The 10,700-nt window shown below is 54.5% G+C and overlaps 1 pseudogene; it reads left to right on the top strand.

Moving 5' to 3' along the window:
• The first annotated feature begins 343 nt into the window (after positions 1-343).
• LOC135271079 (putative GTP-binding protein 6) lies at positions 344-4,520 on the top strand (annotated as a pseudogene).
• Positions 4,521-10,700: the final 6,180 nt, after the last annotated feature.

Below are 10,700 nucleotides of genomic sequence, written 5' to 3'. Positions count from 1 at the left end.
CCTCCCCCTAACCCTGCCTGCGGTTCCTGAGTTATCCCTGAGCACCCCTAGCACCCTAGCTCCCTGCTGTGTCCACCTGGACCCCAAATCCTATATAAGGCAGGTTGGGGAGTCCTCATGTCCCATGGTGGCTCCAGCATCCTTCCCTGGCCAGATTCCTACTTAGAGGCCCTACGGTCAAGGCCAGGAGAAGGACACACCGGGCAGGTGTGGTTGGGGCCCTGGATCTACCCCAAAAGGAAGCGTCCCTCAAGGTGGCCCTTGTGTCCCCAGAGCTGAGTGACAGGTAGCAAAGGCCACAGTACTGGTGCACATTCTGGACGGCTGGTCCATGGTGCAGACGATGGTCATGTCCACCAGAACGCCAGAGAAGAAGCTTGTCTTTGGCAGAGGGAACTTTGAGCACCTGACAGGTGAGTCCGTCCACACCTGCTCCCTCCCCAAACCTCCTTTCCCATCTGTTGCTCCCTCAACCCAGACGTGTGGAAGGACAGGGGTCTCGCTGGGCCAGAGGGGAAGCGGGCCCATGAGTGGGTGGTCCAGGTGAGCTGGGAGCCCACATAAATAGGAGCTGGAGGGGTGGGAGGCTAGACCTGTGTCCCTCCTCCATGCACTCTCTTAGCGTGGGGTCCTGTGTGGGGGCCCTTGTGCTTCCAAGTTTTTGACCATCCGGCTGACAGTGCAGAGTGGGTAAGACCCTAGTAACTGCTACTACTACTGCTAACTTACTAACTAGCCGAGGTGGGAGTCTGCTTCTGTGCCTGACTCAGAGGCATCTCGGCATCTCATCGGGGCTGGGATGTGTTCACCATGTTTCTGTGTGTGTCTGGCCCACCATGTGTTCACCGTGTATGTGTGTCCCCACTGGGATGTGTCCACCGGGACTCTGTGTCTGTCCCTGTCACGATGTTTTCACTCTGTGTGTGTGTGTGTGTGTGTGTGTGTGTGTGTGTGTATACATGTGTCTGTCCCTGTCGGGATGTGTTCACCGTGTGTGTGTGTGTGTCCCCACAGGGAGGTGTTCACCATGTGTGTGTGTCCTCACTGCAATGTGTCCTCCGTGTGTGTGTGTGTCTCCCCACAGGGATGTGTTCACCGTGTGTGTGTGTCTGTCTCCCCACAGGGAGGTGTTCACCCTGTGTGTGTGCCCCCACTGCAATGTGTCCTCCGTGTGTGTGTCTCCCCACAGGGATGTGTTCACCGTGTGTGTGTGTGTGTCTCCGCACAGGGATGTGTTCACCCTGTGTGTGTGTGGGCATCCCCACTGCAATGTGTCCACAGTGTGTGTGGGGGGGGTGTCTCCCCCACGGGGATGTGTTCACTGTGTGAGTGTGTGTGTCCCAACTGGGATGTGTTCACCTTGTGTGTGTGTCCCCACTGGGATGTGTTCACCATGTGTCTCTGTTCATGTCACAATGTGTTCACTGTGTGAGGGGTGTGTGGGTGTCCCCACTGGGATATGTTCCCCATGTATGTGTGCGTGTCCCAACTGGAATGTGTTCCCCGTGTGTGTGTGTGTCTCCACACTGGGATGTGTTCACCATGTGTTTGTGTCTGTCCATGTCACGATGTGTTCACTGTGTGTGTGTGTCCCAACTGCGATGTGTTCCCCGTGTGTGTGTATGTGTGTGTCTCCACTGGGATGCCTGGCTCACCGCCCTGTCTTGTGTGTTTTTAGGAGAATCGTTCATGCAGGTGCAGCAGCGTCTCCTGAAAGAGAAGGAGGCCAAGATGAGGAAGGCCCTGGATGGGCTTCAGAAGAAGAGGCACCTGCTGCGGCGGCAGCGTGCAAGACGTGAGTTCCCCATGGTCTCCGTGGTGGGGTACACCAACTGCAGTGAGCATGCACCCAGGGGAGGGGGTCCCACGGTCTCTTGGTGGGGTACACCAGCTGAAGTGACCATGTGCCCAGGGAAGGGGTTCCATGGTCTCTGTGTGGGGTACACCAGCTGTGGTGAGGACTTGCACGGGGAGGGGGCTCCGCGTGGTGCATACACCAGCTGTGGTGAGGACTCACCCAGGGAAAGGGGGTCCCGTGGTCTGCATGGTGGGTACAGCAGCTGTGGTGACAATGCCATGTACCCCATCCTCCCATCCACAGCACCACCACCCCATCCACACACCCACGCTTCTACACCACCACCTCCCTCCATCTACACCATCTTCCCATCCACACCATCTCATGTTCACCTGTCTACACCACCAGCTCCCCTGTGTCTACACAGTGGCCCTGCTGCATCCGGCCTGAGAGCAGCCACAGTGGCTTAGTCCTGCATGTCGTGTGTGGCCCAGGGGTGCCTGGGGAGCTCAGGGACCTGGCACCCGGGGTGCCGCTGCCCAAGAGGGTGCTGTGGTCTCCACTCTGAGGACCCAGGTGTGGCTCCGCCTGAGCCCCTGATCTCCATGCCCTCCGAGGGAAGACCATGCTGATGAAGGCACTGACGGGAGACACTGACTTGCAGCCGCGGGACCAGCTGTTTGCCACGCTAGACGTTACAGCCCACGTGGGGACGCTGCCCTCACGCCTGACCGTCCTATACGTGGATGCCGTTGGGTTCTTGTCCCAGCTGCCACATGGCCTCATCGAGTCCTTCTCTGCCACCCTGGAAGATGTGGCCCACTCGGTGAGTCAGGGCTGCGGGTGGCTGTGGACACCCACTGAGACAGAGGCTGAGGTCTCAGACACCCACTCGGACCACGGGCCGGGGTCTTGGACACCCACTGAGACGGGCTGGGGTCTCAGACACCCACTCAGACCAGGGGCCGGGGTCTCAGACCTCACTTGGACCAGGGGCTGGGGTCTCGCACACCCACTCAGACCAGGGGCCGGGGTCTCGGACACCCACTGAGAGAGGCCGGGGTCTCAGACCCCACTTGGACCAAGGACCAGCCCTCGGACGCCCACTCAGCCCACTGGCCAGGTTCTCAGACACCCACTGAGACCAGGGACCATCTCTGAGACACCCCATCAGCCAAGGGGCCAAGCCCTCGGACGCCCACTCAGACCAGGGGCCAGGCTCTGGGACACCCGCACCACTCGGGGCAGAATAACAACTGTCTCCTCGGCCTCAGACTTAGTGTCCCACAAGCATCCCTTGACCCTGGGGCCGAGGCTGAGCAGTGGTCCCAGTGTCACCCACACTCAGCCACCGTGATGAGCCCATATACACAGGGCCGGGAGCAGCAGCTCACGCCTGTCATCCCTGCACTTTGGGAGGCCGAGGCGGGTGGATCATTTGAGGTCAGGGGTTCGAGACCAGCCTGGCCAACATGGTGAAACCTTGTCTCTGCTAAAAATACAAAAATTGGCCGGGCATGGTGGCAGATGCCTGTAATACCACCTACTGGGGAGGCTGAGGCAGGAGAATCACTTGAACCCAGGAAGCGGAGGTTGCAGTGAGCTGAGATCGTGCCGTCACACTCCAGCCTGGGGGACAAGAGCGAAACTCTGTCTCAAGAAAAAAGTAAAACGATTTCACAGTGGGATGAAGCCACCCAAAGCATTGAATGAGGAAGCAGTGGCTGGCAGGTGGCGGTTGAGTGGTCATTTGTGGCACCACCTTGTTTGTGGGTCTGGGGGTGCAGACTTGTCACCTGTGCTGCGGGAGGCGAGGTATGTGGAGTTGGGTGGGGCTCCGTCCAGTGTAAACCCAGCACCCGCATCCTGGGGTGTCCGAGGGCCTGTACATGGGGGTAGATCCCACCCCCACGCTGGCCTTGGGAACCCGTGGGAACCCCTCTCCTGGGCCTGCCTGCAAGCTTGGTGGGGTTAGGGCTCTGACTGCATGCCCGGCACTTGTAGGATCTGATCCTGCACATGAGGGACGTCAGCCACCCCAAGGCGGAGCTCCAGAAAGCCAGCGTCGTGTCCATGCTGCACAGGCTGCGGCTGCCCACCCCCCTCCTGGACTCCATGCTGCAGGTTCACAACAAGGTGGACCCGGTGCCCGGGTGAGTCCGGCCCTGGCACCCACACTCGTCTCACGCCTTCCCCTGCAGGCGCTGGAGACCCTGCCCTCGTGTGAACTGCTGACCGCTGGCACACAGGCTGACGCAGGGAGAATGGTTGAACCCAGGAGGCAGAGGTTGCTGCCCCAGCCCGTGTCTCGTGGGCAGCTCACTCCTGGTGACCCTGCTTTCCACAAACATCTCCTTTCCCTGCATGTGCTCAAGCCACATGGGGAGATGCCCTCTCTCCTCATCTGAACCTCAGCAGTGACACTCAGGACAGCAGGAGCTTCCCCAGGCTGTGCCCCACGGGTGGCTGACTCTGGGACCCCTGCTTTCTGCCGGCCTGTGGCCCTGAGGCTGAGCGGACTCTGTGGCCTCCTCACCCTTGCAGCTACCACCCCACGGAACCGAACGTCGTGCCCATGTCTGCCCTGCTGGGGCACGGTCTCCAGGAGCTGAAGGCTGAGCTCGATGCAGCAGTGTTGAAGGCCATGGGGAGACAGGTCCTCCCCCTCCGTGTCTGGCTGGCCGGGGGCCCAGCTCAGGTGAGCGGCAGCCTCCTGGCGTAGGAGAGGGGATGGTGTTCTGGTGGCCTGTCTCTGGCTCAGAAAGGGCTCCTTTAGGGTGCAGAAGGACCTGTGGAGTCCCCAAAAGCTTTACGATGCAGAGACAAGGTGAGAAATTTCTGAATGAGTTCGCAGCAAATGTGTACTGTGGAGTCAGTGTGCATACAACAGGCGCCTAATCTGTACTCACCGACGCTCAAACGCTATAGGACTCCCTACCAATAAGAAGGCAGGCTCCAGCTGGATACGGTGGCTTACGCCTGTCATCCCAAGACTTTGGAACCCCGACGTGGGCAGAAAACCTGAGGTTAGGAGTTTGAGACCAGCCTGGCCAACACAGTGAAACCCCATCTCTACTAACAATATAAAAATTTGCCAGGCGTGGTGGTGCATGCGTGTAATCCCAGCTACTCTGGAGGCTGAGGCAGGAGAGTCACTTGAACCTGGGAGGCGGAGGTTGTAATGAGCTGAGGTCACAGAACTGCACTCCAGCCTGAACGACAGAAAGCTCTGATCAATGAATACTTTGGGGTAAGCTTTTTTTTTTTTTTTTTTTTTTTTTTTTGAGGTGGAGTCTCACTTTGTTGTCCAGGCTGGAGTGCAGTGACCGATCTCAGCTCACTGCAACCTCCACCTCTGGGGTTCAAGTGATTCTCCAGCTGGACACAGAAGCTGACACCTGTAACCCCGAGAATTAGGGAGGCCGAGGCAGGAGGATCACCTGAGCTCAGGACTTTGAAGCCAGCCTGGGCAACAGAGTGGGATCCTCATCTCTACAAAAAATAAAAAATTACATCACACGCAATGGCTGACGCCTGTAATCCAACATTTTGAGAGGCCGAGGCAGGTGGATCGCTTGAGGTCAGGTGTTCGAGACCAGCCCGGCCAACATGGTGAAACTCCATCTCCATGACAAATACAAAAATCAGCCAGGCCTGGTGGTGGGCGTCTTTAATCCCAGCTACTCAGGAGGCTGACCCAGGAGAATGGCTGGAACCTGGGAGGTGGAGGTAACAGTGAGCTGAGATTGAGTCATTGCATTCCAGCCTGGGCAACAGAGCAAGACCCTATGTACAAAAAAAAAAAAAAAAACCAGGAGGAAAGATAGAAAGCTGGCCAGGGGCTGTGGCTCACGGGCACAGTGGCTCACACATATAATCCCAACATTTTGAGAGGCCGAGGCAGGTGGATCGATTGAGCTCAGGAGTTTGAGACCAGCCTGGGCAATATCGTGAAACCTCTTTACTAAAATACAAAAAATTAGCCACCTGTGGTGGTTCGTGCCTGTAGTCCCAGCTACTCAGAAGGCTGAGGCGGGAGAATCGCTTGAGTCCTGGAGGTGGAGGTTGCAGTGAGCCGAGATCGCGCCACTGCGCTCCAGCCTGGGGCAAGACTGTCTCAAAAAAACAAAAACAGCTCTGATCAATGAATGGTTTGCGCTAAGCTTTTTTTTTAATTTTGTAATTTTATCATAGTGAGAAAATAAACTAGCATCCACATACACACACATTCATGATACACCTAACTTTTTCTTAATTTTTTTTTTAGACAGAGTCTTGCTCTGTCACCCAGGCTGCAGTGCAGTGGTGCAATCTCAGCTCACTGCAACCTCTGCCTCCCAAGTAGCTGAGATTACAGGTGCCTGCCACCATGCCTGGCTAATTTTTCTATTTTTAGTAGAGACGGTGTTTCACCATGTTGGCCAGGATGGTCTCGAACTCCCGACCTCATGATCCTACCACCTCGGCCTCCTAGAGTGCTGGGATTTTTTTTTTTTTTCAAGACAGAGTCTTGCTCTGTCGCCCAGGCTGCCGTGCAGTGGCACAATCTCAGCTCACTGCAACCTCTGCCTCCTGGGTTCAAGCGATTCTTCTGCCTCAGCCTCCCAAGTAGCTGGGAATACAGGCATCCACCACCATGCACAGCTAATTTTTTTGTATTTTTAGTACAGACGGGGTTTCACCATGTTGGCCAGGATGGTCTTGATCTCTTGACCTCTTGATCCACCTGCCTCAGCCTCCCAAAGTGCTGAGATTACAGGCGTGAGCCACCACACCCGGCTCAAGTGTTGGGATTATAGGGATGAGCCACCATGCTTGGCTCTCTTGTTTTTTTGTTTTGTTTTTTTTTGGTGGGGAGGGCAGAGTCTGGCTCTGTCACCCAGGCTGGAGTGCAGTGGTGCGATCTCAGCTCACTGCAACCTCTGCCTCTGGGGTTTGAACAATTCAATTCTCCTGCCTCAGCCTCCCGAGTAGCTGGGATAACAGGTGCCCACCACCACCCCCATCTAATTTTGTATTTATACTAAAGATGGGGTTTCACCATGTTGGCCAGGCTGGTCTTGAACTCCTGACCTCAGGTGATCCGCCTGCCTCGGCCTCCCAAAGTGCTGGGATTACAGGCATGAGCCACCATGCCCAGCCTCATACCTTAATTTTTTTTTAAAACTGTATGACCTGAAGAAGATGCCCAATGAATTAACTTTTTTTTTTTTGACAGAGTCTCGCTCTGTCTCCCAGGCTGGAGTGTGGTGGTACGATCTTGGCTCACTGTAAGCTGCACCTACTGGGTTCAAGCAATTGTCTGCCTCAGCCTCCCCAGTAGCTGGGATTACAGGCACCCACCACCATGCCCAGCTAATTTTTGTTATTTTCAGTAGAGACGGGTTTCACCATGTTGGCCAGGCTGGTCTTGAATTCTGGACCTGACGATCCACCCACCTCGGCCTCCCAAAGTGCTGGGATTACAAGCATGAGCCACAACGCCTAGATTTTTTTTTTTTTTTTAAAGACAGAGTCTCATTCTGTCATCCAGGCTGGAGTGCAGTGGTGCAATCTCAGCTCACCGTAACCTCCGCCTCCCGGGTTCAAGTGATTCTCCTGCCTCTGCCTCCCAAGTAGCTGGGATTACAAGTGCCTGCCACCATGCCCAGCTCATTCTTTTGTATTTTTAGTAAAGATGGGGTTTCATCATGCTGGCCAGGCTGGCCTCGAACTCCTGACCTCATGATCCACCCACCTCAGCCTCCCAAAGTGCTGGGATTACAAGGATGAGCCACTGCGACCGGCCTGAATGAACATTTTCTAAAGATGCCTCCCATGTCCTGTCATGAAAACCAAATATTCCTTGGCTGCATATGTGGTAATAAAATTCATACACACATTTGACTTTAATCTCGTTCATTTATTTAAATGATCTGTATGAATTCCATGATTGTGTGGAAGAGCTGCTGAGACAGACCCCAGCGTTTTAGGATAGGGATTCGGAGCCGATGGAAGTCGGGGAAATTGCCTGTAACTTCATTCATCTCTGTGCAGCCTAGTCATGGGATGAGGTAGCCGTGGGTACAGCTGATGAGTGTGTCTTTCTTTGTGTGTGTTTTTATTTTTTTAAAGGAGTTTTACTCTTGTTGCCCAGGCTGGAGTCCAGTGATGCAATCTCAGCTCACCACAACCTCCGCCTCCTGGGTTCAAGTGATTCTCCTGCCTCAGCCTCCCAAGTAGCTGGGATTACAGGCACCTGCCACCACACCCAACTAATTTTTTTGTATGTTTAGTAGAGATGGGGTTTCTCCACGTTGGTCAGGCTGATCTCAAACTCCCGATCTCAGGTGATCCACCCGCCTCGGCCTCCGAAAGTGCTGGGATGACAGGCAAGAGCCACCACACCTGGCCACAAGTGTATCTTTCTAGATTTTGGACACCATTTCTCCATGGCGACCAGGTAGCAAAAACAGAAGCGAGATTTCTTTTGGAAAATGAATCATGAGGTCCCAAAGAGAACCTATTCCAACGTGCGCTAAATCACCATTGTGAAGACCATCCTGAGAAGCTCTGATGTCTGTGGTTATACTGTGAAAGAAATGCCACACTTCCCCGGGAAGCGGGAATAAAAATGGCGGCGGGTACCCATTGACTGCCCGAGACCTTGAGCCACCAGCTCTGACAGGCGACAGGTAGAAAATGAGGTCTAGGCAGGATGCAGAAGCTCACGCCCATCATCCCAGCACTTTGGGAGACTGAGGCGGGCAGATCACTTGACGTCAGGAGTTCGAGACCAGCCCGGCCAACGTAGTGAAACCCCGTCTCTCTTAAAAATTTTAAAAATTAGCTGTGCAGCGGCAGATGCCTGCAATCCCAGCTACTCCAGAGGCCGAGGCAGGAGAATTGCTAGAACCTGGGAGGTGGACGTTGCAGTTAGCCGAGATCATGCCACGGCACTCCAGCCTGGGCAACAAGAGTGAAATTCCATCTCAAAACATAAATAAAAATACAAAGAAAAAGTTAACCAGGCACGGTGACGTGTGACTGTAATCTCAGCTACTCGGGAGGCTGAGGCAGGAGAATCACTTGAACCCGGGAGGCGGAGGCTGCAGTGAGCTGAGATCGCGCCACTGTACTCCAGCCTGGGCAACAAAAGTGAAACTCCATCTCAAAAAACAGAAGAAAACAAAATGAGGTATTTCCAGGATCTGTGTGTGAAAGCGGGTATGCATAGGACTTTAATTCACAGAGGTGACTATGGCCAGCACAGAGGGGCCGTAAAAAGAACAAATTCTTCCGGACCATTCCCGAGAGAAGAGGCTGCCACCCACACAGGGCATGAGGGGAGCCTGGGTCTGGCCAGGGAGGCAGAAATCAGCACAGGAACAGCCTTCAAGGGATTTCCACATGATGCGGAAGCAAGGCTGGGTCACAGCTCGGGGTTCGTGCCTATCAACAGTTCTGTGCACTCTGCTCTACGGGGCAGGCTTCAGTAGCCTCATACCCAACAAGGAATGATTTCAGGCCAGGAAAATAATTGGGTTGAGGCCAGGTGTGGTGACTCATGACTGTGAACCCATCACTTTGGGAGGCTGACGCGGGTGGATCCCCTGAGGTCAGGAGTTCGAGACCAGCTGATGCAACATGGTGAAACTGCATTTCACCGGGTGCGGTGGCTCACACCTCTAATCCCAGCACTTTGGGAGGCCGAGGCGGGTGGATAACAAGGTCAGGAGTTAGAGACCAGCCTGGCTAATATAGTGAAATCTCATCTCTACTAAACAAAAAAATTAGCTGGGCATGGTGGTGCACACCTGTGGTTACAGCTACTCTGGAGTAGCTGAGGCAGGAGAATTGCTTGAACCCGGAAGGCGGAGGTTGCTGAGTGGAGATCATGCCATTGCACTCCAGCCTGGGCGACAGAGCAAGACTCCGTCTGAAAAATAAATTTTAAAAAGAAATGCCATCTCTACTAAAAACACAAAAAGTACTCCGGGCATGATTGTGGGCACCTGTAATCCCAGCTGCTTGGGAGCCTGACGCACCAGAATCGCTTGAACCCAGGAGGCGGGGGTTGCAGTGAGCCGAGATTGCACCACTGCACTCCAGCCTGGGCAACAGGATAAGACTCCATCTCAAACATAATAATAGTAATAATTACCTGGGCATGGTGGTTTACACCTACAGTCCCAGCTACTTGGGAAGCTGAGGTGGGGGGATTGCTAGCTCAGGAGTTGAAGGTTACACAGAGCTGTGATTGTGTCACTGCACTCCAGGCTGAGCAACAGAGCCAGACCCCGTCTCTACAAAAAAAATATAATTAGCTGGGCTTGCTGGCTGACACCTGAGGTCCTGGCTTCCATGGGAGGTTGAGGTGGGAGGATTACCTGAGCCTAGGAGTTTGAGACCAACCTGGACAACATAGCCAGACCATGTCTCTACAGAAAAATAAAATAAGCTGGGCGTGGTGGTGCACACCTGTGGTCCTAGCAACTCTGAAAGGTAAGACAGCAGGTTCCCTGGAGCCCAGGAATTTGAAACCAGACTCTGCAACATGGTGAAACCCCATCTCTACCAAAATTACAAACATCTGCTGGGTGTGGGGGTGTGCACCTGTAGTCCCAGCTACTCGGGAGGCTGAGGGGAGAGGATCACTTGACCCCAGGAGGTTGAGGCGAAGCGAGCTATCACTGCACCACTGCACTCCAGCCTGGGCAACAGAGCAAGACCCTGTCCCTAAAAATAATTGCAAGAAATATCAAGCTGGGCGCGGTCGCTCACGCCTCTAATCCCAACATTTGGGAGGCTGAGGCAAGCGGATCACCTGACGTGAGGAGTTCAAAACCAGCCTGGCCAACGTGGTGAAAAATACAAAAATTAGCCAGGTGTGGTGGTGGCAGGTGCCTGTAATCCCAGCTAC

The sequence above is a fragment of the Aotus nancymaae genome, unplaced genomic scaffold, assembly GCF_030222135.1.
Source record: "Aotus nancymaae isolate 86718 unplaced genomic scaffold, 86718_ANA_hifiasm-v0.15.2.pri h1tg000075l, whole genome shotgun sequence".
Lineage (NCBI taxonomy): Eukaryota > Metazoa > Chordata > Mammalia > Primates > Aotidae > Aotus > Aotus nancymaae.
Note: the sequence above shows the minus strand (reverse complement) of the source record. Positions and strands in the feature narration are given on the sequence as shown.